Below are 27,059 nucleotides of genomic sequence, written 5' to 3'. Positions count from 1 at the left end.
GATGAACAAGTTATACTGTGACTCGCCGAGTTGTATGAACAACTCGCCGAGTCTGATCTTGATCTAAGGAGATTGCCTTGAACTCGCCGAGCCTGGGCATCGACTCGCCGAGTTCCACTATGGGTGAGTTTTGGCTTCCAACTCACCGAGTCGCTCGTGGACTCACCACACGACTCGACATAACAAAAAGGGGACAAACCCGGAGACTCGCGACTGGACTCGCCGAGTCAGATGAGCGACTCGCCGAGTCCGCTCCATGCAAGAGCTAAAAATGCGACTTTGCTCGAATCCAATCCATGTCATTCGTAGATCTGGGCTCCTAGAGCATGAATAACACGTAAAGCTTCCAACTTTACGTGTAAATATCCATCTATGGGGAGGGTTCAAAATGCACCAAAAGAGTAGATCTAAGGTTCATATGCAATATGGGCTCATAAAGGTAGTGGATCTGAGCTCCTGGAGCTCAACTATGCTTGGATCTAGGGACCAATCAACTTATTTCGAAATATTATGCACATACAAGCTTGGAAAGGAACCATGATGGACTTTAATGGGGCCATAAGCATGGAGACAAGGGGGAAAACGAGCCATACCTTAGATATCACTCTGAAATTGCTCCCAAGTGCTTGACCTCCTCTTCTTCTTCTTGATCTCCTTCCCTACTCATTCTAATCTCCAAGAGGACACACCAAATGGCTTCAAATCTACAAAACAAGGCTTAGAACGAGGCATATGGCTCTTAGGGTGAATGGGGGTTGGCTTGGGGGCGGAAAGGGGGATTAAATAGGGTGCAAACCCCTGAAAATTAGGGTTTCATCCAACAGCGGTGACTCGCCGAGTCCAGGATATGGACTCGCCGAGTCGCCAACTTTAACGTGTCCCGGGTCCCATCCCTACTCGGCAAGTCGGACCTATGAATCGCCGAGTCCAAGGCTTAAAAAGGAAAATACTCAATTAAGATTTACATACCAGGAACCAGGTGCTACAAATCTCCCCCACTTATTTTAGACTTTGTCCTCGAAGTCTGCTGCTCGATCCTGGCACAGCTCGGGGTAATGCTCCATCATTTCATCCACCGGCTCCCAAGTCCACTCTGAACCCTTGCGGTGCTGCCATTGCACCTTCACTAACTCCACCCTTTTGTTTCTCAAATCCTTCGACTTCCTGTCGAGGATTGCAACTGGGCACTCAATGTAATTCAGGTTGTCGTCAACCTGAATATCCTCTAACGGCACTACTGCTGAATCATCCATTAAGCACTTCTGCAGCTGAGAGACATGGAAAGTGTTGTGGATCTGGCTGAGCTCGTCCGGCAGATCCAATCTATAGGCCACCTTGCCCACCCGGGCTACAACCCTGAACGGTCCGATAAATCTTGGGCCCAATTTTCCCCGCTTCCTAAATCGAATGACGACTTTCCAAGGTGACACCTTCAGGAGAACCATATCCCCGACTTGGAACTCCAAGTCGGATCGATGCTTGTCGACGTAACTTTTCTGCCGACTCTGAGCAGTCTGAAGCCTGCTCCGAACCTGCTGGATCCTCTCGGTCGTCTCGATCACCACCTCGGTGCTCCCCATGACCCTCTGGCCAACTTCACCCCAGCATATCGGGGTCCTGCACCTCCGTCCGTACAACATCTCGAATAGGGGACGGTCAATACTCGCGTGGTAGCTGTTGTTGTATGAGAACTCAGCCAAGGGAAGGTAGGTATCCCAGCTACCACCGAAATCTAACACGCATGCCCGCAACACATCCTCCAAAGTCTGGATGGTCTACTCGCTCTGACCATCCATCTGCGGGTGAAAGGCGGTGCTAAAATGAAAATGAGTGCCCAACTCGTCATGAAACTTCTTCCAAAATCTGGAAGTGAATCGCACATCTCGGTCTGATATCACTGACACTGGCACCCCGTCCCGCGCTACTATCTCTTTGATGTAGATATCGGCCAACTTCTCGGCCGAGATCCACTCCTGGATCGGAATAAAATGGGTGCTCTTGGCCAATCGATCCACGATGACCCAAATCGAATCTACTCCGCGCGCAGTCCTGGGAAGCTTTGTGATAAAATCCATTGTGATGTCTTCCCATTTCCACAACGGGATGTCCAACGGCTGCATCTTCCCATGCGGTCTCTGATGTTCGGCCTTGACCTTCCTGCAGGTCAAGCATCACTCGACGTACCATGCCACATCCCGCTTCATGTAGGGCCACCAATAATATAAAAGAAGATCCCTATACATCTTCGTCGCCCTGGGATGAATAGAGAACCGGGACTTGTACGCCTCCTCCATCAAGATCTGGCGCACGCCTCTGTGATTCGGCACCCACACCCTGCGGTGTAGTGTCAATAGTCCTCGCCTATCACAATCGAAGGAGGAAACCTGACCCACCACACGCTCGCTCTTCCGATGTTCCTCCTTGATAACCTTCTATTGAGCCTCCCGAATCTGCTCCAACAGGGGAGTCACCATAGTCATCCTCATGCAAATATCCCTGATCGGCGCTGCCTTGCGGCTAAGCGCATCGTCCACCACGTTGGCCTTTCCCGGGTGGTAAAGGATCTCACAATCATAATCCTTCACCACGTCCAACCACCGATGCTGCCTCATGTTCAGATTCGGCTGATCCATGAGGTACCTCAGACTCTTGTGGTCCATGTAAATGGTACACCGAACCCCGTAGAGGTAATGCCGCCACATCTTGAGGGCGAAAACCACTGCCCCCAACTCCAAATCATGCATCGGGTAGTTCGCCTCGTGAGGCTTGAGCTGCCTCGAAGCGTAGGCAATGAAATGCCCCCTCTGCATCAATACCGCGCCCAACCCTAAAATAGACGCGTCACGATAAACCAAAAAATCCTCTACGCCCTCTGGCAGGGCTAAGATCGATGCCTCGCACAATCTCTGTCTTAGTGTCCCAAATGCTGCCTGCTGCTCGGGTCCCCACCGAAAGACCACGGCTTTCTTCGTCAACCGTGTCAGGGGTACAACTATCTTGGAGAAATCCTGAATGAACCTCCGATAATAGCCTGCTAACCCTAGGAAACTCCGAATCTCAGATGGAGACTTCGGAACCTCCCATCTCATCACGGCCTCGACCTTGGTCGGATCGACCAGAATCCCGTTCTGGTTGACAAGGTGTCCGACAAATTGCACCTCGCGTAACCAAAACTCACACTTGGAGAACTTGGCATACAAGCTCTCCTTCCTCAGGGTCTCCAAAACCTCTCTCAGATGCTCCTCATGCTCCTCCTGCGTCTTGGAATAAACCAAGATGTCATCAATAAAGACTATCACAGACCGATCCAACATCGGTCTGCATACGCAGTTCATGAGGTCCATGAACGCGGCAGGAGCATTGGTGAGCCCAAACGGCATCACCACGAACTCATAGTGGCCATAGCGCGTCCGAAACACGGTCTTCTGCGTATCCTCCTCCCTGACCCTCATCTGATGATAACCCGAACGCAAATCAATCTTGGAGAACCAAGATGCTCCCTGAAGCTGGTCAAAGAGATCATCAATCCTCGGGAGTGGGTAACGGTTCTTCACTGTTACCTTATTCAACTCCCGATAATCTATACACATCCGGTGCGACCCATCCTTCTTCTTCACAAACAGAATCGGGGCTCCCCAGGGTGAACTGCTCAGCCTAATGAATCCCTTGTCTAGCAGCTCCTGCAGCTGCGTAGACAACTCCTACATCTCGGGAGGAGCCAGCCGATATGGTGCCTTGGCTATCGGGGCCGCACCAGGAACAAGGTCAATCCTGAACTCCACCTGTCGCTCAGGAGGTATCCCAGGAAGCTCCTCTGGGAAAACATCTACGAAATCTCGCACCACCGGAACCTCACTCACGGTCGCATTACCCGCCTCCCGGGTATCCATCACGTATGCAACATATCCTGCGCATCCCTGCTGAAGGTAACGTCTAGCCCTCGCTGCAGAACATATAGCGGGTCCACGCTGTGGCCTCTCGCCCTGAATCACTAACTCTCCCCCACCTGGGGTCTCGACTCGCACTAGCTGCTGCGCGCAATCTATCACTGTCCCATTAGGGCTCAACCAGTCCATGCCTATGATCACCTTGTTCCCACGCAACGAAATGGGAACCAAATCCACCAAGTAGCGCTCCTCGAACAAACACAATACGCAGTCCTGAAATACCATCGATGCTCGCACCGATTGATCATCAGCAATCTCTACTTCCAAAGGACAATCCAGCATGCGCGAAGACTCAGGAAACTTCTTGCTAAGCGCAAGGGACACAAACGATCGGGATGCACCCGAGTCAAACAACACCTGGACTGGGATACCGTTCACATGGAACGATCCTAACACATATACATATACCGGTGATGTGTGTAAAACTCACTTAGTTTTAAACCTACTTTAATTATCAAATAACACACAAAAGGCAGTGAACCTATCTATTGTGGTATAGCTAAATAAGCAGGGTATCGAACACAGGGAACGGCAAATTAAATTAAAAACTAATTCTATCTAAGTTGATTAAGAAATAGGGGTTTTTCTCTAGTTTTACAAGACTAGAAACTTACTAACTATAACTAATTTAAGACTAGAAAATAACAATTTAACTAGATTCATTAATTGGAAAGGAACTTCTGTTTAGTTCAACTCGGTTAACTCTATGGTTGATTTCAAGGTAATAGTGCAATGGATTAATTCTTTCGTTGGTTATCGATTCAAGTGATTAGGTTCATGTTCACTACCCTAATCCTTAGCAAATAAACTAACTCAAACAGTGGCCAATTGCTTAATTTAATTATATTTACTAGATTAATTATTCGGGTTAAGTTAGACTTGCAATAGCTAATTAATTTATTATTCTTAATTAACCTCTTGTTTGATGGTCATCTTACAAGCTTGCACATGAATTTACTCAATTTTCTTATTAATTCTAGTTTCATATTCATTAATCCTAGACATATGGTATAGTGGTCACATATCATATGAGGTCAATAATCAATAGATGTTCATGCTAATCAATTATCTTCCTATTAACAGAAAATTAATTATTATTCATACACAAGGTTCTTTAGCAAGCTAAAATAACAAAAATTCACCAACTTGGAATTAATCCTATCAATCAATCAAACCATATTGTCAACTTTGTATCCCCAAACAGAAGTCTAAAGATTTTAGTTCATAATTAAAGTAAATAGCAGCAAACAAACAAGTTCAAGTTGCTTAATCATATTGACAAAACAAAAGAATAAGTAGAATGATGAAATTGTGCCTTAATTACTTCCGGAATTGAATTCTAACTTTCTTTGTTGACTTCTAGGGTTCTTCTGGCTTCTTAATCGCAGCAAAACACTTCTGAATCGTCCCAGAACTCTCCCCAATCGATCTGTGAAGTTATCTTTAAATAAGCGATCCGACTCGTCGAGTCCCTCTCACATTCTCCGTATTGCGATAACTATATGGACTTCCGAGTCATTATCCTTCTGATTCCTCGACCGGACTCATCGAGTAGGCTATATGACTCGACAAGTAGAAGCCTTTTTTAGTGTTTTTCTTCTTCATTCCACTCTCGAGCTCCTAACCACTTCTCCTGCTTCCTTTTGCTTCCGAGCTTCATCTTTGGACTGAAAAACATAATTTAACACTTTTAAGTACCTTTTTTCCATAATATGCGATAATTTAGCTAATATATGAATAAAAAACTATACTTAATACACACTAAACATGCACATATCAAAATACCCCACACTTGTCTTTTGCTTGCCCCCAAGCAAAACTGAATTTTAACACATTAGAATTATGTATGACAACTCCAATCTAATCCAGCCATTATGCCAAGACCGCAACGCATGCATTTGTGTCTACAATTTTTCCTAAAGAACCCCCTATACTCCAAATACTCACAATCCTCATAAACATTCGCCCACTCACCCCGAACTATGCTCATTTTATGCAACCCTCCGAATCCATCCTCATAAAACCTCTTTACCCTCAAGGTATTTTTAATTAAGCAACCCAAGCATACATATTCTAGAATTACAACTTTTCGATACCACTATGGAACTCTTTGAATTCTTCACTTTCTTGACAATTTGATCTTTGATATCTTTGAATTCACCAACTTGTATTGACTTTTGGTATCTTCAACTTTTTGGATTTTTTTTTTTTTTTGAAATTTTGATCTTTAGATCTTCACTTCATTTGCTCCAAAATTCTTACAATTTTTCTTGTAATTCTCTCTCTTTTTTTTTTACATGTATACCTCACTTTTTTCTTTCACTCAAATCCCTACATGCTTAAGCAGGGGCGCTCAATCTCAACCTTTATTGGCTAACGATAAAAATTTTCCTGGATACATTTCAGGTTTAGGCTGCTAAACATATTGCATCCCTCAGGCTGAGCAAGGTCGTGTTTTTGTCTCATGATTTCACTGGAATAAGGAAGCCACAAATGCACTAGAACGTGTATAGGCTCAACTAAACATTTGGGTCTTCATGCAATTATCAACACAATTCTAACATGGAATCTAATTTTTTACCAAAATTTTCTAATTAAGTCCTAAATAATACTTTTTATATGCAAAAAAAATTTTAAAAATTGACTATTATGTAACCAACCCCTACCCCACACCTATGTGATGCAATGCCCTCATTGCATATTATGCACAAAAACATAAAAAGAAAATAAAGAGGGAATTGGAACAAACTCCCCTGGGATAGCAGTGGATAGGTTGATCACTCTCATTTAAGCTCCAACTTCAATCAACTTTAGACATGGTAACATCTCATCCATGTCTTGGGTGTCTCGTCTCGTGTGGATCGCTCCAAATACGCGGAAATCAGTACAAGATCTTCAAGAATGGATATGGAAGAATAAGTGAGCAAGTGGTACAAGTAGCAGCATCAAATCAGCAGTCCTTCGGTATAAAAATTGAACGACTCGTCGAGTCATATGGTCGACTCGTCGAGTACCAGCGCGCCTTCTCAGAATATATGGAAATACAAGGCGACTTGTCGAGTCAGTTAAGTGAACTCGACGAGTTGGCCACTGAACGAAAAAACTTGGTATTTTGCAACTGTTTTAGCCTCTAAAAACTTCTTTAACTCTTCCTCACATTTGGACTCAATTGCTCATACCCCTAGGATCGGACTCGACACTTTGACATTAAAGTTTCGCTTCCTTGACTCGCTTTCACTCGTTATAACGCTCGTTTGCTATAACTCGCAACTCTTCCTAAGCAAGCAATCATAATCCAATCCTGAAAAATAACTAAAGAATACAATCATTAAACACAATAAAATCGTAAACAAGTCATACACACCAAATAAGAATAAAAACAAAACAAAATAAATAAATAAAAATTGTTTGATGAAAACACAAAAATTAATCTTCGTCCTCCTCATCATCATTGGCGGCTCCACTTCCTCCGGCTCCACTTCGTCTCGCACCAATCACCTCATCCCAAGATGGAATAAATGGGTAATTTCCACCATCAATATGTGGGATATTGAAGTGGTTAAAAAGTCGAATATGGGATTGGTTGCTAAAATTCAACCCCCGCGCCATTTGATCCTGCATCCGCCTCATCTCCACATTGTACCAATCCATTGGTACGTCTTCATTCTCGACCGGAATCACTGGCGGCTCATCCTCCACATCCCGCTCTCTTCTTGATCTTACCCTCCTTCCCGGTGCTTCGGGACCAACAACGGGGTCATCATTCGGGATGGCATAATGGCCACCACCATAGTATTCAATTATCCGTGCTCTTCGGAAAAGAATGGGATTGAACGGAGGTGTAGGGATCAATGTCATGAAGTTCCATGCACCGCGGTTCATCAACCCAAATGAGTTGGCCAATCGGGTGACAAACATCCCACCATTAATACGGGAGGTTTTGCGATCTTTGACCACACCCTCCGAAAGATATGAAGCTAAACACCAAGGAATGTTGCAAAAGATGTCGGGTGTTATTATGCTCCATAAATAGAAGACGTCAAGGTTGGAAACCTTGTCATCATCTTTTCTTTGATTGATGGTGGACGAAATAAGGCGGTGTGTGAGGCGGTGAGTTGGGGATCGGATGCTCCCTTCTTGTGCAGACTTTGGGATGTAAACTTTATTTCCAATGGTATTCCACCAGCCCGTGCTTGTAACTCCATCGGGGAAGACCATATGAGTTTGCACCAAAAAGGCCCAAAAGATGTTTGTGGAAACCAAGGGCTGATCGTAGATCCCTAGTCGACAGGCAAGATCCACCACCGAGCATTGACGATACTCGCCCCCAAGGCAAAAACTAAAGCTTGCCGGGTGATAAACATCCACTCCCCCGGTAAAAGATACCGTGGAGAAAAACTCCAAACAAAGCTCTAAATAAACTGCCTCTTGTAAACGGAAGACCCGGCTCCACCCGTCACAGACCATTGTCTCGCCTTCATGTTGGAACTCCTTCAAAAGGTAAGGAGCTAATTCCTACTCATATCGAACACTTTGCAGCCACTCCCAATCAATCCCGTTTGGCACATAAACCTCCTTCTTCTTGATATCAGATAACTTCTTCTTCCATTTCTGCATTGTTGAAGCGGACTCAATTTGTGGGAAGTTTAGCCATGGAAACTCCCCTTGGTTGCCACTTGAACTTTGTCCCCTTCTGAACATGATTTCTGCAAAACAAATACACAAAACCCAGAAAACACAGAATATAATTAAAAATTGTCTTCTATCTGTAACTCGACTGGACTCGTCGAGTCCAGGCCTGACTCGGCGAGTCGCGCAACCTGCACGAGTCAGTCGACAGGTCGCTGTAAATTGGACCATAAAACCTGTAAATTTTGTCAAGGGTTTTGTCTAAACACTAGTATTGATGTATTAAGGCCAAAATAAGCATTCAAACAACATAATTCATGAGAAATCAAAACCCTAGAAATTTAGTACTTCTCAAAAACGGGTTTTTCATGCAATTGCTACCATAGATAGCCTTATAGTCATGTTCTTAACAGAAAATAAGAAGAAATTTGTTACCTTTTTGGATTGGGCTTGAGAAATTTGAAAGAACTTGAAGAAGAATGATGAATGCTTGAGAGAGAATGAATGTGACGGCACCCGACGAGTGTGGTTTGTGAAAACTGATTCTTAGGGTTAAAACCCTACTTACCCAATGTAAAATTAATTTCGAAATTATTTTTTTCTGTAAATAATACCGACTCGTCGAGTCGTGGTCAGACTCGGCGAGTCTGGTCGCGATGTCAATTCTTTTCTGAAATCCATGTGGACTCGTCGAGTCGTGGTCAGACTCGGCGAGTCGCTTAAAAAAAATGCATAATTTTCAAAATTTTGTTATTTACTGTAAATCATTTCACCCCACACTTAGCCTATGCACTCTCTCAAGCAGACATGTCCGATGATTTGGAAGATTAAGATTCAAAAAACGAAGGGAAAATAAAAATAAAAATAAAAAGAAAACTAAAAAGTAAAAGAAAGCAAACTCTATATAACGGGTTGCCTCCCGCCAAGCGCTTCTTTTTGAGGAGTCATTAGCTAGACTCCTTCCCATCTACGTTTCGTCATCTCCGAGCATCGGGAACACACGCCTAACTTTTTGTGATTTGTACTTGGTCTTGTAAGTGTGGATCTTTTTCTTGGAAGCCCTTTTTAATGCATCTCTTTTTCTTTTCATTGCCTCATCTTCAGCTGCTTGGGCTTCCCTTTTTCTCTTTTTCTTCTTTACCCCCTTCTTTTTCACCTTCTCTTGAACCTCCTTCTTTGTACATTTAATTACTTCACATTCCATGTTGGTCCGTGCTTTAGGTTTAGTAGTGAATAGGTGATCAGCTTCCTCCCTCCTTTCCTTTATCTCTTCGTCCTTTCCATTGCTTAACCCTTCCTCGAAATGAACCGTATCAACACATGCTACATCGGCGTATTGAAATCTCCTTTCCTTTCCTCCTTCTGATGTTTGTTCTTCTAAAGAATCATGTATATTATTGAAATCCAAGGTATGTGAAGAACTAGTAACAGGCAGATCTAAGTCGGCCAAGTGTTTGCCCAAATCGACTGGACTCGTCGAGTCCATTAAAGTGACTCGGCGAGTCGGAACGAATTCCATAAAATCTTGGGTTTTTCTGAGTGGGCTCCTTCCAGTAGCTTTTCTAATTCATCCAAGTCCTTGTTAACATCTCCTTCTTCTTCAGAGTGTATCACAAACTTGCTTGGGTCTTCTTTTAGCAAACGTGAAAGCTCTTTTTCTAATATCTCATCATCCAATTAGATCATTGAGACTTCTTCAATCTTTTCCTCTTCTTGCTTGATTTCTGGAATAGCTTTAAACGTCACAGACTCATCACCCACTCTCAATGTCAATGTAGACTCACTTATATCAATTAAATCACACGCGGTGTTTAAGAAAGATCTCCCCAAAATAATTGGAATTTCGGGGTCTTCTTCCATATCAACAACCACGAAGTCTACTGGGAAAATAAACTTGTCAACTTTTATAAGGAGATCTTCACAAACGCCTTTTGGATGGATTATTGACTTGTCCGCCAAATGGATCTTCATATTCACCGGTTTTGGTTCTGGTAGATTCAACTTCTTAAAGAATGAAACAGGCATCATATTGATGCTTGCTCCCGAGTCAGCTAATGCTCGTGTGAAGACCTTATTACCGAATTGGCACGGAAGCACAATATTTCCAGGATCACCCTTCTTTTTAGGTAGCTCACTCATCAATACTTCTGCGACTTCAGCCAAATCCTTCCTAGCAGCAAAAAGGCCCTTAAGCAAGTTGAAGTATTTAGGCGTTTGAAGTATTGTTTCCACAAATGGCACATTAACTTGTAGAGCGTTAACATGATTCATGAAGGTTCTGTATGCTTCAACTTTTTCTGCAGGCATGGCTTTGGTTGGGTATGGCAGTGGAGGCTTATAAGGTTTCGAAGAAATGATAGGTTCTTCAATTTCGCCTGGACTCGTCGAGTCCATTGGAGTGACTCGGCGAGTCGGGTCGGGTTTGGCTGGCTCCGATTCTTCTACCTTTTCTTCCTTCTTCTTGGAGATCCTTAGTGCTTCTGTAAATTTTTCTTCACTGCTGGAGGTTATTACGCTCACGTTCTCCATTCTTGGATTGGGCTCGGTGTTGCTCGGAAGTTGGCCCGTTCTTCTTTCATTCACTTGATGTGCAAGCTGTCCCAGCTGTTTCTCAATGTTGAGAATGGATGCTTGCTGATTCCTCAACATGTTTCTGGTTTCTTGCATTGCTACATCGTGATCATTGTGTCTTTTCTCGGACGCGGTTAGGAACCTTGTGAGTATATCTTCTAAATTTGCCTTCTTTTCCGTCACCGGCTCTTCCTTTTGATAGAATCCCCTCTCCCTCTGTTTGTATTTCTCCTCCTTAGCCTTTTTATATTCTTCATATGGGAGCCATTCCTTCTTCGCTTTCCTCCAGTCTTCATCGTATCTATCGCCACTGGAATAGAATACTTGAGCCTTTTTATTTCCATTTTCGTCTCGATCACAATCCTTGGTAAGATGGGGGCCGCCACAATTTTTGCATCCTACCCTAATAGCATGGATCGTTTGATCCATTTTCGTCATTCTTCGGTCTAGGCTATCGAGTTTAGCTATTACCACCGCCATGCCATCGTTCACCGAGTTTAATGCTCCACGACTCACTTCATTCCTCGGATTGTGGTATTCTCGAGAGTGCTTGGAGAATTCTTCAATTAATTCCTTTATTTCTGGAGGTGGCTTTCGGGTGAGCGGGCCTTGTGAATCGAGTAGTTGCCTTGTGGTGACATTAACTCCATCATAAAAGATGGAGAACTCTTGTTGGCTATTAAGATCATGGTGGGGGCAATTTCTAAGTAGGCTCTTGTATCTTTCCCAAGCATCATAAAGAGATTCTCCGGGTTGTTGCTCGAAGTTGGCAATGGCTTTCTTTAGCTTGGCTATCTTGGAAGGTGGGCAAAAATGATCTATGAACTCTTCTTTCATCTTGGCCCATGTGGTGACCGATCCGGGAGAGAGTGACTTTAACCAATCTTTTGCAGCTCCTTTAAATGTGACAGGAAGCATGCGAAGAAGCTAGATCTCGTGAGGCACATTGGGTACATTGAAGTAATCTGCCACATCATTTACTTCATCCAAGTGCTTATAGGCGTCTTCGTGATCTCTCCCGTGAAAAGGGATCTCCTTGAGTTGAGCGAGAATATGGCCCTTTAGTTCAAAAGTAGCGGTAGCGGGAATTGCGGGTTGCACAAGTCCCGGGCCGGTGTCATCACGCATCCTCTTCTTCCACTCCCCCATGGGGATTTCGTCAATATTAGCCATAGCGGTGGCTAAATCGTCTTCAAAACTCGGATGTGTGCTCGTATGTGGGCTCGTTTTCTTCCTCGGTCTCGTACTCGGTGTCTTTTTGAATCGGGTCTTCGATTTTCAACGATGCACTGGATGCTCCTGATTTGCTGCTCCTTTTCTTGCTAAAAACGGATTTGAGGTTTTTGAGTGGTGAGTTCTTTGAAGAAGCGGATTCTCCAACGGTTTTGCCTTCGTTTCTTCTTAATGCGGTTTCCGAATCTTCAAGAGGGGGAACCAGAGGCGTATCAGATCCTCGGGTCATGAACCAACTGCAAAAAAAACAAAAAAAAACGCGTAAAAAGAACAAAAGAAAATTAACTCTGATTCAGCGTCGTACTCGCCGAGTCTAGGCGAATGCACTCGGCGAGTCCAAGGTAAAATCAGGGTTTTTTTTTTTACCTAAAAAAAAACATAAATTAAACAGAAATTAACTTTGTGTAAGATGAATCTTACACAAAGATCGATTGAATTAGAACTTTAATGCTAATTTTAGAACCGTTCCTCGGCAACGGCGCCAAAAACTTGATGTGTGTAACACTCACTTAGTTTTAAACCTACTTTAATTATCAAATAACACACAAAAGGCAGTGAACCTATCTATTGTGGTATAGCTAAATAAGCAGGGTATCGAACACAGGGAACGGCAAATTAAATTAAAAACTAATTCTATCTAAGTTGATTAAGAAATAGGGGTTTTTCTCTAGTTTTACAAGAATAGAAACTTACTAACTATAACTAATTTAAGACTAGAAAATAACAATTTAACTAGATTCAATAATTGGAAAGGAACTTCTGTTTAGTTCAACTCGGTTAACTCTATGGTTGATTTCAAGGTAATAGTGCAATGGATTAATTCTTTCGTTGGTTACCGATTCAAGTGATTAGGTTCATGTTCACTACCCTAATCCTTAGCAAATAAACTAACTCAAACAGTGGCCAATTGCTTAATTTAATTATATTTACTAGATTAATTAGTCGGGTTAAGTTAGACTTGCAATAGCTAATTAATTTATTATTCTTAATTAACCTCTTGTTTGATGGTCATCTTACAAGCTTGCACATGAATTTACTCAATTTTCTTATTAATTCTAGTTTCATATTCCTTAATCCTAGACATATGGTATAGTGGTCACATATCATATGAGGTCAATAATCAATAGATGTTCATGCTAATCAATTATCTTCCTATTAACAGAAAATTAATTATTATTCATACACAAGGTTCTTTAGCAAGCTAAAATAACAAAAATTCACCAACTTGGAATTAATCCTACCAATCAATCAAACCATATCGTCAACTTTGTATCCCAAACAAAAGTCTAAAGATTTTAGTTCATAATTAAAGTAAATAACAGCAAACAAACAAGTTCAAGTTGCTTAATCATATTGACAAAACAAAAGAATAAGTAGAATTATGAAATTGTGCCTTAATTACTTCTGGAATTGAATTCTAGCTTTCTTTGTTGAGTTCTAGGGTTCTTTTGGCTTCTTAATCACAGCAAAACACTTCTGAATCGTCCCAGAACTCTCCCCAATCGATCTGTGGAGTTATCTTTAAATAAGAGATCCGACTCGTCGAGTCCCTCTCACATTCTCCGTATTGCGATAACTATCTGGACTTCTGAGTCATTATCCTTCTGATTCCTCGACCGGACTCATCGAGTAGGCTATATGACTCGACGAGTAGAAGCCTTTTTTAGTGTTTTTCTTCTTCATTCCACTCTCGAGCTCCTAACCGCTTCTCCTGCTTCCTTTTGCTTCCGAGCTTCATCTTTGGACTGAAAAACATAATTTAACACTTTTAAGTTCCTTTTGTCCATAATATGCGATAATTTAGCTAATATATGAATAAAAAACTATACTTAATACACACTAAATATGCACATATCAATCGGGCACATATCAATATCATAACATCATATAAATAAATGAGAGAGAAAAGAATCATACTCGTCACCACATCGGGTGTTGCGCATGCCTCCACGGTGGTCAGCTGGAATGCTCGGCTCCTCACCACTGGAGCCTCTGCCTTGCCCTGTCGTCCATCTGTGATCCGCAGTGTCGCTGGAGCTGGCGCCTTTACCGGTGTTGAACCTGTCAACTGGGGGCAATTGGCCTTCTTGTGGCCCCTCTGGTTGCGGTGGAAACACAGCAACTCGTATGTCGGAACAACTACTGTCGGAGCAGTGCAATCCCTGCTAAAGTGCCCAAACTTGCCGCACTGGTAGCAGCCTAATGATCCCATCCTGCACGCCCCCTCGTGCGTCTTGCCGCATTTCCTGCAGCGGCCCCGTCCCTGTTGGCCTTTTGGCCCCACATCTGATCCTTTGGGCTTCTTCCCTGAAGCCCCTCCTGGCTGCCCCTCCTCCGCTTTCCGTTTCCAGATGTGCTCCAAATCTATCCCCCTCTCCCTTGCCCTGGCAATCATGGAGTCCAAGGTGGGGCAAGCTGAAAAACTAACATGCTCTCGGATGTCAGCCCGAAGCATATCATGATAACGGGTCCTCCTCATATACTCGTCACCTACATAATGGGGCACCAACAAAGCCCTCTCCCGGAACTTGGCGATGATTTCCGCCACAGTCTCAGTCATCTGCCTCATATCCAAAAATTCCCTGGCCAGCTGCTTAAGCTCGACAGCCGGTGCAAACTCTGCCCTAAACCTGGTCACAAAGTCCGACCAGTTTATAGCCTCAATAGCTGAGGCTCCCATAGAATCACCCACTGACTCCCACCAATCTCGAGCTCGGTCTCGTAAACACCCTGCTGCATACCTCACCTTCGACCCCTCAGGGCAGAAGCTAGTCAACTACGCAGACTCGATGTCTGCAATCCACCGCCTGGCAACAATGGGGTCCTTCACCCCGTGGAAATCCGGCGCACCGCTGCCCCTGAAGTCCTTAAAGAACAGCGTGCGAGATCCCGACTGGCCAGATGCCATGTCGCTCCTGAATGCCGTGAGGCGATCCTCCATCAACTCGATGATCCCTTCTTTGATCGACCTGAAGATAATGGGGGTCGACTCAAGGATACCTCTAGTGATCTCTGACGCGATGAACTCGTGTAGCCTCTCATCTACTGGCTCGGAACCTGATCCCGAACCCGATCCCTCTCCTGAACTGCCAACTGCTGGTCTCGGGCGTAGTACCACCATTCTGAAATACAAAGAAATAACAACTGTTAGCAATACTGATACCCCTGGAGGGATCCCACCCACCACTAGTTCCCTAGTCTTATCTTAGCCTTCCTCGGTTCGGGTACGGATCCTCTGCTTTCAGTAGTACGGGCCCATACTACCTTCCACATCTATCCGTACCTTCTCCAAAGACCGCCTCGACTCGACCAAGTCCCTTCCCCTACTGTTGATCACTGTTACTCATTATCCTAGGCTTACCCTAGGAAACCTCTAACTCCACCCAACCCACCCCTCAGCTGTTGAAGACCTCTTGGTGATGCCAATTAACTATTACCTGAATACAATCACATACGCTGAGGCTCGGATAATCCTTCGAGTAAGGGACTTATCTCTACAACGATTAAGACTCAAACAAGAGCTATGCAATAGAGTCAAATCCAACACTCTGAGATTATTCAACCCTGATCACATGTGACTTAAACGTATTCAACTAACAGTTAACTCCCATCACTTCAAGGCCCACATAGCACAAAGCAAACAGCATTTGGACGTAAGAAAAACAATCTCAAGCAACTCTATCCTCGAAGAGAGAACTGAACTAGCATACAATGCTAAACTCGTACTATCAGGAATAACCTAAACATGCTACCCTACTGTTGTCTACTCAGCTCTAGCATGCAGCTCTTTCATATACTGAAGCACATAAAGCAGGCACATAAGGCATCACTCCTAGATCCTTAGTCCTATTCTAGCATGTTGTTCTACAGAAACTGATAAACATAAATAAACTTGTATAGGTACATTGGGGAATACTTACTTGAGCTTGGCCGGTTGCGCACATTACACACATTATTCTTTCTTAAAACCCTTTACTTAACCCTTTTAGAAAACATTTTCTCTTTCCAAAATCTTTTAATCCCTCGATTTGAGTTCAAACACCCCCGAAGGTGTGTCCGAATCCCTCAAACCAGGGCTCTGATACCAATTTGTAATGACCCAATTTTCACGTCCAAAAATTTCGTTTTTAAAACATTGCTTTAGAAAATGGTAATAGATAAAGACATTGTTTGATCAAGCTACGTCACAAGATAAACCATGTTCAAAAGTCAAGTCATACAACCAATCGAAACATCAGAATATAAATCCCAGAGAAATCTAATGAATGCGGAAACCCGTGTGTGTGCATGATGTGCTGCTACCAAGCCAGCTCCTTCCCCTTCGATGAAGAGGTACCTGAAACCAAAACTATAAACTATAAGCACAAAGCTTAGTGAGTTCCCCCATTGTACCACAAACCATACAATCACATAACATACATAAATTGTCAGGCATATCTGGGTGCCCGACCTACCCCTTCGGTCCTCTCGACCGGATACCGCCTAGCGTATCTGGGTGCTGGCCTCCCCTTCGGTCCTCTCGACCGGATACTACCTAGCATATCTGGGTGCTGGCCCCCCTTCAGTCCTTTCGACCGGGTACCGGGGACTATTTCACCCCCTACTACTACCACATAGCACATATATCACATAGTCTATCTAGCATGGTTGGGCATGACTGCCCCTTCGGCCCTATCGACCGGTAACCTGGGGACTATCTCCCTTACTAACACTAGCACATAGCATCATATCATACAAACACATAAACATAACACAAGTAGTAGCAACCCAAGATGAATATCACAGAGACAATCATCTAATCATACATCTCCTACTGGTGGGCCGGCATTGTGGCCTTAGACCCATCGCTACTTGAAGGTAACTCACCTCGGAGTAGCTGCTGATCTTCGTGGGAATAGTCTGACTGCTGCTGCTGCTGTTCCAGAAATCCTCCGGCTGTATCCCCACCAAACACTTAGTCAAAAACTGCTAACTGACCTTTGGGTAAAATGACCATTTTACCCCTGATCATGCCCTAAGTTAAAGTCAGAATCAACTTCCAGTTGACCCGACTCGCCGAGTTGGCTCGCCAACTCGCCGAGTCCATGTCCAAACGACTGACCTGAATTCTGTTTCTACTCGTCGAGTTAGGCGTCTACTCGATGAGTTCTCCTTCCAAACTGATGTTCAAGTCCTTCATCCTACTCGCCGAGTTGTATGAACAACTCGCCGAGTCTGATCTTGATCTAAGGAAATTGCCTTGAACTCGCCGAGTCTAGGCATCGACTCGCCGAGTTCCACTATGGGTGAGTTTTGGCTTCCAACTCACCGAGTCCCTCCTAGACTCACCACACGACTCGACATAACAAAAAGGGGACAAACCCGGAGACTCGCGACTGGACTCGCCGAGTCCGCTCCATGCAAGAGCTAAAAATGCAATTTTTCTCGAATCCAATCCATGTCATTCGTAGATCTGGGCTCCTAGAGCATGAATAACACGTAAAGTTTCCAACTTTACGTGTAAATATCCATCTATGGGGTTTTTAGGGTTCAAAATGCACCAAAAGAGTAGATCTAAGGTTCATATGCAATATGGGCTCATAAAGGTAGTGGATCTGAGCTCATGGAGCTTAACTATGCTTGGATCTAGGGACCAATCAACTTATTTTGAAATATTATGCACATACAAGCTTGGAAATGAACCATGATGGACTTTAATGGGGCCATAAGCATGGAGACAAGGGGGAAAACGAGCCATACCTTAGATATCACTCTGAAATTGCTCCCAAGTGCTTGACCTCCTCTTCTTCTTCTTGATCTCCTTCCCTACTCACTCCAATCTCCAAGAGGACACACCAAATGGCTTCAAATCCACAAAACAAGGCTTAGAACAAGGTATATGGCTCTTAGGGTGAATGGGGGCTGGCTTGGGGGCGGAAAGGGGGATTAAATAGGATGCAAACCCCTGAAACTTAGGGTTTCATCCAACAGTGGTGACTCGCCGAGTCCAGGATATGGACTCGCTGAGTTGCCAACTTAAACGCGTCCCGGGTCCCGTCCCTACTCGGCGAGTCGGACCTATGACTCGCCGAGTCCAAGGCTTAAAAAGGAAAACACTCAATTAAGATTTACATACCAGGAACCAGGTGCTACAATTGATGGGCCATCCAAGAACAAGTTAATGGACTTAAGTAATTAGATGAGCTTTAGGGTAAGGCTCATATGAGGATTGGGACCTAATTTGGAAAATTAGTCCATAGTTGGGCCATAGTTGGGCCTTTATGATTATGTGATATTGGGTCATGGGAATTGGATTGGAATAATGGGATGGGCCTTAAGGAAAGACCATGAAGTGGTTGGGCCCAATTTGGAAGATTGGGCCGTATGTTGGGCTTTGGCCCATTATTGGACTGTTGGAGATTTGTAGTGTGAGTTGGACCTTGGTCTTGGAACCTAATTATTAATTGGGTATTGTTTGATGTTGACAGTTCGGAAACCTGTCAGCCAGCAGCTGGAGTTTTATCTGCGGAACTTCAACAATTCCAGGTGAGTTATCCTCAATATACTAAGGAGTCTAAGGCACTAAGCCGGCCCATTGGATATGTTATCCTAGCAGTGTTAGATGTTGAGTATGAGTTAGCATTGCATGCTAGTGGTTATGCCAGTTAGGTAGGCTTGTAGGACTACCTGTGTTGTTATATGTTATCCGCATGCTTCGTAGTTGTGTCATTATATGTTGATATGTTATGTGGGATGGGTTGAGGTGAGACGGCTTCATGCGATAATCCAACAAACCCGGGAGCATTCCAGTTACGAGCTAAAGGAGACTCTTACTGTAGGTTTGATGGCAAGCTAGATGTAAGATGTAGGCCGGAAGCAATCCATACTCACACTGTGGGCCCAGGGGATAATCCAGTCTGTAAAGTTGTGGACCCATTACATGTTGTTTAGTTTGTTATGTTATGATGTTGCTGACATGGTTATGTGGACTGTATATGTATCGGTATTTTAGGGGTAACTCACTAAGCTTTCGGGCTTACAGTTTCAGTTTATTGTTTCAGGCACATCAGGGGATCGTGGCAAGGCAAAGGCGTGATCGTACAGCTCCTCACTTTTTATGACTTTGTTTCTGGGATACTCTGATATGGCACATTTTGAAAACAAGTTTATAATAGATAATGGATTTGAAATGCTTTTAAAAAGTTTAAATTGGCTTGAATTTTTCGGGTGTTACATTTCTCATGACATCTTATGTGGGATAGTCATTAATGAGGTGTTTGGGGCTTTTGATGCTTATTTCTATTACGATTTCAACTACTTGGTTGCTTAGGTAATGTGTTGTGAACGTCATAACTTCTTCATACAATCTCGTATTTTAACGATCTTTATATCTATGCATACCTATTTTAGTATACTAAAACTTTAGTTTAGATTACTCCCATTAAAAAGTAATATATATTTTTATTTATGATCTTTATATCCATACGTTTTTATGAATGCGTGTATGCATATCTTTTTTTATAAAATTGTAAGTAAAATTATATTACATTTTAACGGGGGTAATCTTAACAAAAGGTGTAGTAGACTCAAAAACCGAACATGTTGATATAAAGATCGTTAAAATTTGATATCGTATAAAGAAGTTACGATGTTCAGAACACAAGACCAAAGTCAAACTACAAGACCTACACAACTAGGCAGTTGAGATCACGATGGAAATAAGCATCAATAGACCCAAAAACCTCATCAATAATTGTCTCACGTGAGATGTCGTGAGAAAAATCGAAAGAAATCATTCATAAGTACCGAATGAGTACAAAACCAAAAATAACTTATTTTGAAACAAAACATATTAAGGACTAAATGTGTATAAAAATATTAAGGACTAAATGTGTACAAAATAAGAAATATTACCATATAAAGTCATTTTTTCCAGCTAACCTGGAGTAACTTGTTATAAGGACTGAATATTTATAGTTTAACAAGTTCAAGGGTTAAATGTGGACGAAAAAAACTCACTAACCAAATGTGTATAAATCGAAAAATATATTACCCTTTTAATTCATTATCCCTAAATTAAAACGCATAAACTTACTCATTCACTCTCATTTTTTATAACATCCGGATTTTCAGAGGTATTATGGTATAGGTTAATCTTGTGATTAAAGGAAAGATTCAACGAGTTAAGGGTCCAACTCGCCGAGTCGAGTCGGGTTTCTCCCGTGAATTTAATGAGTGGACTCGACGAGTCCGAGGAGGGACTCACCGAGTAGGTGCTGGGCAGAGAAACCCTAATCTCCGGGGTTTGGGACCTATTTAAAGGCACTTATTGCCTCCTTGGCCCCTTCCCAACAATGTCTTCGTCCCTTGAGAGAAACCCTAGAGTTATTTATGAGCTAGAGAGGAAAAAGGCTTCTTGGAGGTCATTTCTTTGAGAAGAAGATCAATGGAGTTGCAAGGATCTCAGAGGAGAGTTGGTGGATCAGTCTCATCTTCATTTCAAGCTTCAGATATGGTACGACTCTTGCCTCCCTTGTGTTTGAGTAGATTTCCTTAGTTGTAAAGTTGGGCTTGTATCCATATTGATGGGGTTTTAGGTGCATCCAAACCCTTTTTCGAGTCAATTATAGATCTGGACCTTGTGAGGTCCAGATATCCAGAAAGTAGGCAGCCATGAGTGAGTAACCTTGGAGCTTTGAAGCTATGCAGCTTCAATGGAGTCAAAATGGTGTATAGAGCAAAATACACCATGCATGAGCCTCAAGTTCAGACCTTTGCATGACTTTTGGGTAGTAGGAGTTTAGATCTATGACTTTGGGTTGCAGATCTGACCTCAAAGGGATGAATGAGAAATCTGTGGGAGCCAACTCGCCGAGTCCATGGGTGACTCGACGAGTCGTAGCGGGTTTGACCGAGTAGTCTTAACCCAGTGTTGGCTCGCCGAGTTGGGAGTCAACTCGACGAGCTGAGTGAGTCCTAGGTAGAGTTCAGTTGATGCGAGGGGACTCGACGAGTCGCATGGGTGCACTCGACGAGTAGGATCAAATGTGGACTATTGACTTGAGCTTGACTTTTGTTGACTTTGGGGTTTTGGTCAACATAAGTAATAGAGGCCTTGGAAGGGTAAAATGGTCTTTTAACCACTTTAGAGAGTTAGAAAGAGAAGGAACCGCCTTCAATTATCTGAGTCGTGAAAAAGAGTTATTATAAGAGATATTCATCATATGTGTTAGGCGGTGGCGAGTTCGAGATTCAAGTGTGAGGATAGCTGCTTTCTGCTTGCCAGGTGAGTCTTCTCACTATACCTTACCTAGAGTGGTAATTAGAGTTATGTCACAGAGTATTTTGTATGCTATTTATGTGATGTGATGCACTGCATTATTTCTATGTGATTTATGTTGTGTATGTGTGTTCCAGAGTATACAGAGTTATGATCGAAAGGTCCACAGAGTTAGGACCAGAGGGTCCATAGAGTTATAGTCTTGGGTGGCTAATATGTGTTTTATGTGGTATCCTGGGGAACTCACTAAGCTTCGTGTTTACCGTGTTATATGTTATGTGTTTCAGGCTCTCAGGATCGCGGGACGGGACCGGTTGATTGTACACACCAGAGAAAGAGTTATGAGGATCCTGGATTATTAATTACTAAAACGTGGAGTTATGTTTTGTGAATTGAACAAATGAGATTTTAATAAAATGTGTCATGAGGATTTATATGATTGTAAATCAAAAATTCCTTTTGAAAATTTAGGTTGTTACATTTTTCTCAACAAAATCTTATTCCCATTTTACTTTACTTAGAGCACACAAACACACACAAACAAAAACTACATGCTTCACGTCAAGAAATCAACATATGGGAAATACACTAACTATATTCCAATCAATCAACCTGATTGATTGTTAGGAAAGATAGAGTAAATTATAATGATTTTAACGAACATTTGACATTACCGGCTTTGATGTTAATAAAATAATAGTAAGACCATCTCCAATCCATTTCTATTTTTTGCTCAAAAATGAAGTAAAAAATAGGGTAAATGGTATTTCATCTCCAATTATATTCCATTTTTTATCCCATTTACATCCTTAAAAAGTGTATTCTTACTATATTGCATTCTTCCAACTTGTATAGATTATCAAACACATCCCTTCTACTAATTTGGTTTTAAGAAATATATAATCTATATATTTTTCATTATAATAATATTAAATTAACAATTAACAAGACTATATTTGTAACACTTAATTATAAGCTTTCGTAAAATACGTTATCGTGTTTTAAAATTTCAATATGTATTTAAATTTTTATATGTATTTGATAAACAAAAAACAAACTTTATATTTATAATTAATTAATATAATTTAATATATAACAAAATATTATAAGTATTAAATATTACATTTAAATTATAATTAATAGATAAAAATAAACTAAAAATGTATAAATATATAAAAATATAGACTAAAACCAACAACTCAAAGTTTATTTCCAGTTTGAGAGATATGAATAATATAAAACCATATTTGGTGTTATAGTTTTCATTTCTTCCAAAATATGGGAATAAATGGGGTAGGGTAGAAAGGAATGGGAAAAATAATGGAAAATGAGAATGGATTGGAGATGCTCTAATAAAGAATTTTCGATGAATAAAAGATTTTTCTTTAATTTCTTGTATGTGTAAAAACGTAAATATCATTTGCATTCTCATCTAACATCTTTGCAAAAATATAAATATACTTCACATCTGCATTTTGCATAAACAAAGTATTTTCAGATCGGTTTTTTTTAGTCTGATCTTTATGGGTCTGGTCTTGATCCCTTTAGGTCCGATCTTTATGTACGTCTTTTTCTATTCAGTTTTGGAGGTTTTTGGTTCGATTTCAATACTTGTAGTTTTTTGGTTTCAACAGTTTTAGGTTTTCCCATATGTGTGATGAACACTAAAATGATACTAAGATTTACTAAAAAAGATACATTAAAATTTAATTAAAAATAGTTTGGTAATGTGTGATTAACAAATGTGTAAATAACACAAAAATAGTATTCATATGAACTTTGGCTTCTAGTCTTTTTTTAGACTGATCTCGAATCGATCTCGAACTATTGCAATGGTCCAGGTCTCATTTTTGGGACTAGTCCAAGACCCGTTTTTTTTTTGTTAGTGGTTAACATATGTAACAAAGAGAGCCTAAATAGACGTCTGGTTGTTAATATCCCAATTTTGATCTTAAAATCTTAGGATTTTAAGATCTTTGAAGTGAAAAATGATCCCAATCACACCTTTTTTGTTTTATTATATAGTTAAGTCTCAAAAATTCATAATTTCAACCTGAAATCAAGCATGTCAATTTGTAAGAAGTCCCGTAAAACATCATAATTTCATCGGTTCATCTCGAATTGTACAAGACACACTTATAATAATTCCTTTGTGATCTCATGCTTTTGGTTGTATATGAAAAAGAATGATCTTTTTTTTTCTTAATTAAATGTTTTCTTCTTAATATTTATAGTTTGCAACAACAAAAATTATAGTTCACGTGTAATAAGAGGGTGTTTGACATTTCTTTTTAATTATCTTTTTGACTTTTAACTTTTCCAAAAAGTTAAAAATTACCAAAAGTTGTTTGGCAATTTAAAAAGATCTTTTAAAACCATCTTTTAGTAACAAGAAAAAATTAGCTGGAAAAAAGATAGGAATTCCTATCTTTTTGTGACTTTTAGCTTTTATCACTTAAAAATCATAAAAGACAAACCAAACACATTTTAAACACCATCTTTTACACAAAGTTCTTTAACAAAAATGACTTTTATGTTCAAAAAGCCATCCCAAACACACCCTAAGTTAAAATTAATTTCACTATTAACGTTTTGGTCAACATCAATTTATAATGTATACATCACACTTACAAGCAGATTTGAGTATAAGTACATTTTGATAGGATTTTTTGAGTCCGATCCGATCTTATGATTACGGTCTTAAAAAACATAAAACGATTTTAGGTAAAATCCTGACCGTTTGAACAAGATTCGTAAGTGACCATGACTTGAGCTTTCACTCAACCTCGATTGTCCCTAACATCAGTTCATTTTCAAACTAACACATTATAATTATCTTAAGTCGCATTAAAAAACAATCAACATATTTAATAAGTTTGAAATATTTGTATATCATTAAAACGAAAAAAGTATAAGGAAGATAATCAGCCTAAATTGTTTCCCTGCACTACATATCAAACTTAAACAAGTAAAAATCAAATAACCCACTAATCTCATACAAAACTTTCTATTTTTATACCTTTAACATTTCTATCCCAATTACTAATGTAAAGAAGAAGTTGATTCCTTAGAAAACACAGCCATCAACTTCTCCTTTGTCAGTTCTTCAGATCCCTCAGACTTTACCACAAACACATGAAACACTTTATCATTCCCTGCACCCATCTTCGATTCAAGAACCCTAATCCCCGCTTCTTTGAATCCTTGAATCACTTTAGACATCGGATGCGTATCTAAAGGACACGTCACTCTTACTGTTACTTCATCTTCACCTGCTTCAATTTCAATTTTCTGTAGATTTGAGACACTGTTGTTGGGTGTATCCATGGATGATGTGCTGCTTCTTTCAGATTCCATCTCTCTTAGCTTCTTTTGAAGATCCGTTATGTAAGCAATTGCATCTCCTAATAACGAAGCTTTATCCATTTTTGAAATATTAGGGACAACAGCTCGTAAAGCATAGAATCTCTGGTTCAGTTTCTCTCTCCTCTGTCTTTCCGCTTCTACATGATTCAACGGTTCTTCTCTTCCGTTTGCTGGTTTCCGGCCACGTTTTCTAGGCCGTTTATCATCTGTTCGGGCGGTGATAGCCATTTCTTCCCTGCCCGAAGCTTCAACATCTGAAATCTCGGAATCACCGCTAACAGGTCGAGACACTGCACCTGTGGCTGTGGCTGTGAAGTCGATTTGCATTTCTGTTGCTGGGTTTTGAAGGGTGCTGAATTGCGCCCAATTCGAACCTGTTATTCTGTTTCTTGAATTTGAAATCAGGATTTGTGGATTCTCGGTTTTTGGGAATGGTTGATGGTTTTCAGGTTTCCTGACTGTGAGTTTTTCTCTAAATTGAGGCTGCCGCAAACTCAATCCCATGTCCTGGTTGAAAAGCTTTGATAACAATGGAGACACTAGAGAGCTGTTTGAATTTGAGGAGAAGGATGATCTGACGGAATGTAAGAGCTCGATGTTTTCAGGTATGGAACGAATCGATCCAACTTCAAGCACCCCAACGTCTGTTGGAATTAAGACGACAGTCTGAATGCCTGCAGATTTTGAGAGATTTGATCGGAAACAGTAATCGGAGGTGGATCGTAAAGCATCGGAGTACCATAAGTGGTTGCCGGAAGAAAAACATTTGCCGGGGCCTCCTTGTCCTTGTGGGAAGGAGAAATACATGGAGATGAGGAAGAACATCTCGGTATCTGTAACTCTGTCTAATCCAAAAGCGTAATTATCTTCATCTAATCCGCCGAACAAAACATGCAGATTTTGAAGGACTCTTTTCTTAATTCTCTGTTGGTTTTCGTCTTCTAATCGGATGCTTAAAATTCGAGCGATTTCAAACTCTTCTCCTTCTCTAGGCTCCCTACAAGACCCATCCCCCCAAACTAGAACCAAATCGCCGGACTTTGAACGGGAGATTTGCCAAAAAATAGCGTAATTCCAACTGAAATTACCGGAATTAGGGTTATCTACGAGATCTGAGAGCTTGTTTTGTAAATTATCATCGTTTGCTGATGAAGTTAATGAACATTCATTCCCGGCGGAACTCGCAATCAGGTAATCGAATGCTCTAGTTCCTAACACAGCCGCAACAATCGCTTTCTCTTCATCATTGAAATTTCCACCACCCATATTCGCCTTATGTTTCATGCAAAAGCTTCCCCTAAATACCCGAAAGCAAACAAAAAAAAAAAAAAAAGGACCAAATTTACGAATTTCAGACGAAAAGACTTTCCGTATAGCAACAAAAATATCCAACAATCATCAGAACTATCTATACTGAAATCAATCGATTTTCCACACACTTCAATTGGAACTGCCTCCCAATTTCAGATCTCCATGCTCTGAATCGGAAATCCTTCATCAATAACAAAGAAACACACGCACAAACAACGTAAGATTTTGAACATAAAGATTCATATAGTAAACATATAAAAAGAATAGAACACAGCAATTGAAACACATACCTTGTTTCAGAGAATAAAACTGATAATCACAATCCTCACTTCGTAAGAAATTGTTGGGTTTTAGAGAGAGAGAGAGAGAGAGAGAGAGAGAGAGAGAGGTGTTTGGGTTGTGGTTTTCGTTCCTAAATCCGAACTGCGCGTGTATAAAACCCGTGGCACGAAGTTAGAGGGGGGTGGAGGGAGTTAACCATGGTTAGGTTAAAATCCCTAGGGCTAAGATCTATTCATTTCTCAAGGTCATTGTTAAAACAATGTTTTTGTTGTGTGCTATAGTTAGTTATGGACATTTTCACCAAAACAATTTTAAAAAATTCAATGCTGTTCAAGTTGCTGACATAAATTATTTTACATAAATAAAAATATATATTTCAAATAACTAATTTCATAGGGTGAACAAGGTGTGGTTTGATGCGATTTTAGGGTCAAACCGTACCACAAACCGTAAGGTGTGGT

General features: G+C 41.3%; 1 pseudogene across 2 annotated transcripts; it reads right to left on the bottom strand.

The window, feature by feature from the left end:
* Positions 1–24,505: 24,505 nt before the first annotated feature.
* On the bottom strand, positions 24,506–26,727 carry LOC145037913 (transcription factor MTB1 pseudogene; annotated as a pseudogene). 2 transcript variants are annotated; one of them, XR_013679033.1, is made up of 3 exons: positions 26,607–26,727; positions 26,420–26,497; positions 24,506–26,302 (listed from the first exon to the last, which is right to left on the bottom strand). The product of XR_013679033.1 is annotated as a transcription factor MTB1 pseudogene, transcript variant X2 (transcript). The 2 variants fall into 2 exon arrangements; XR_013679032.1 differs by having other exon boundaries at positions 24,506–26,497.
* Between the last annotated feature and the right edge of the window lie 332 nt (positions 26,728–27,059).

The sequence above is a fragment of the Lactuca saligna genome, chromosome 3, assembly GCF_052625555.1.
Source record: "Lactuca saligna cultivar CGN05327 chromosome 3, ASM5262555v1, whole genome shotgun sequence".
In the NCBI taxonomy this organism is placed as follows: Eukaryota; Viridiplantae; Streptophyta; class Magnoliopsida; order Asterales; family Asteraceae; genus Lactuca; species Lactuca saligna.
This window is presented reverse-complemented; position numbering and strand designations above follow the sequence as displayed.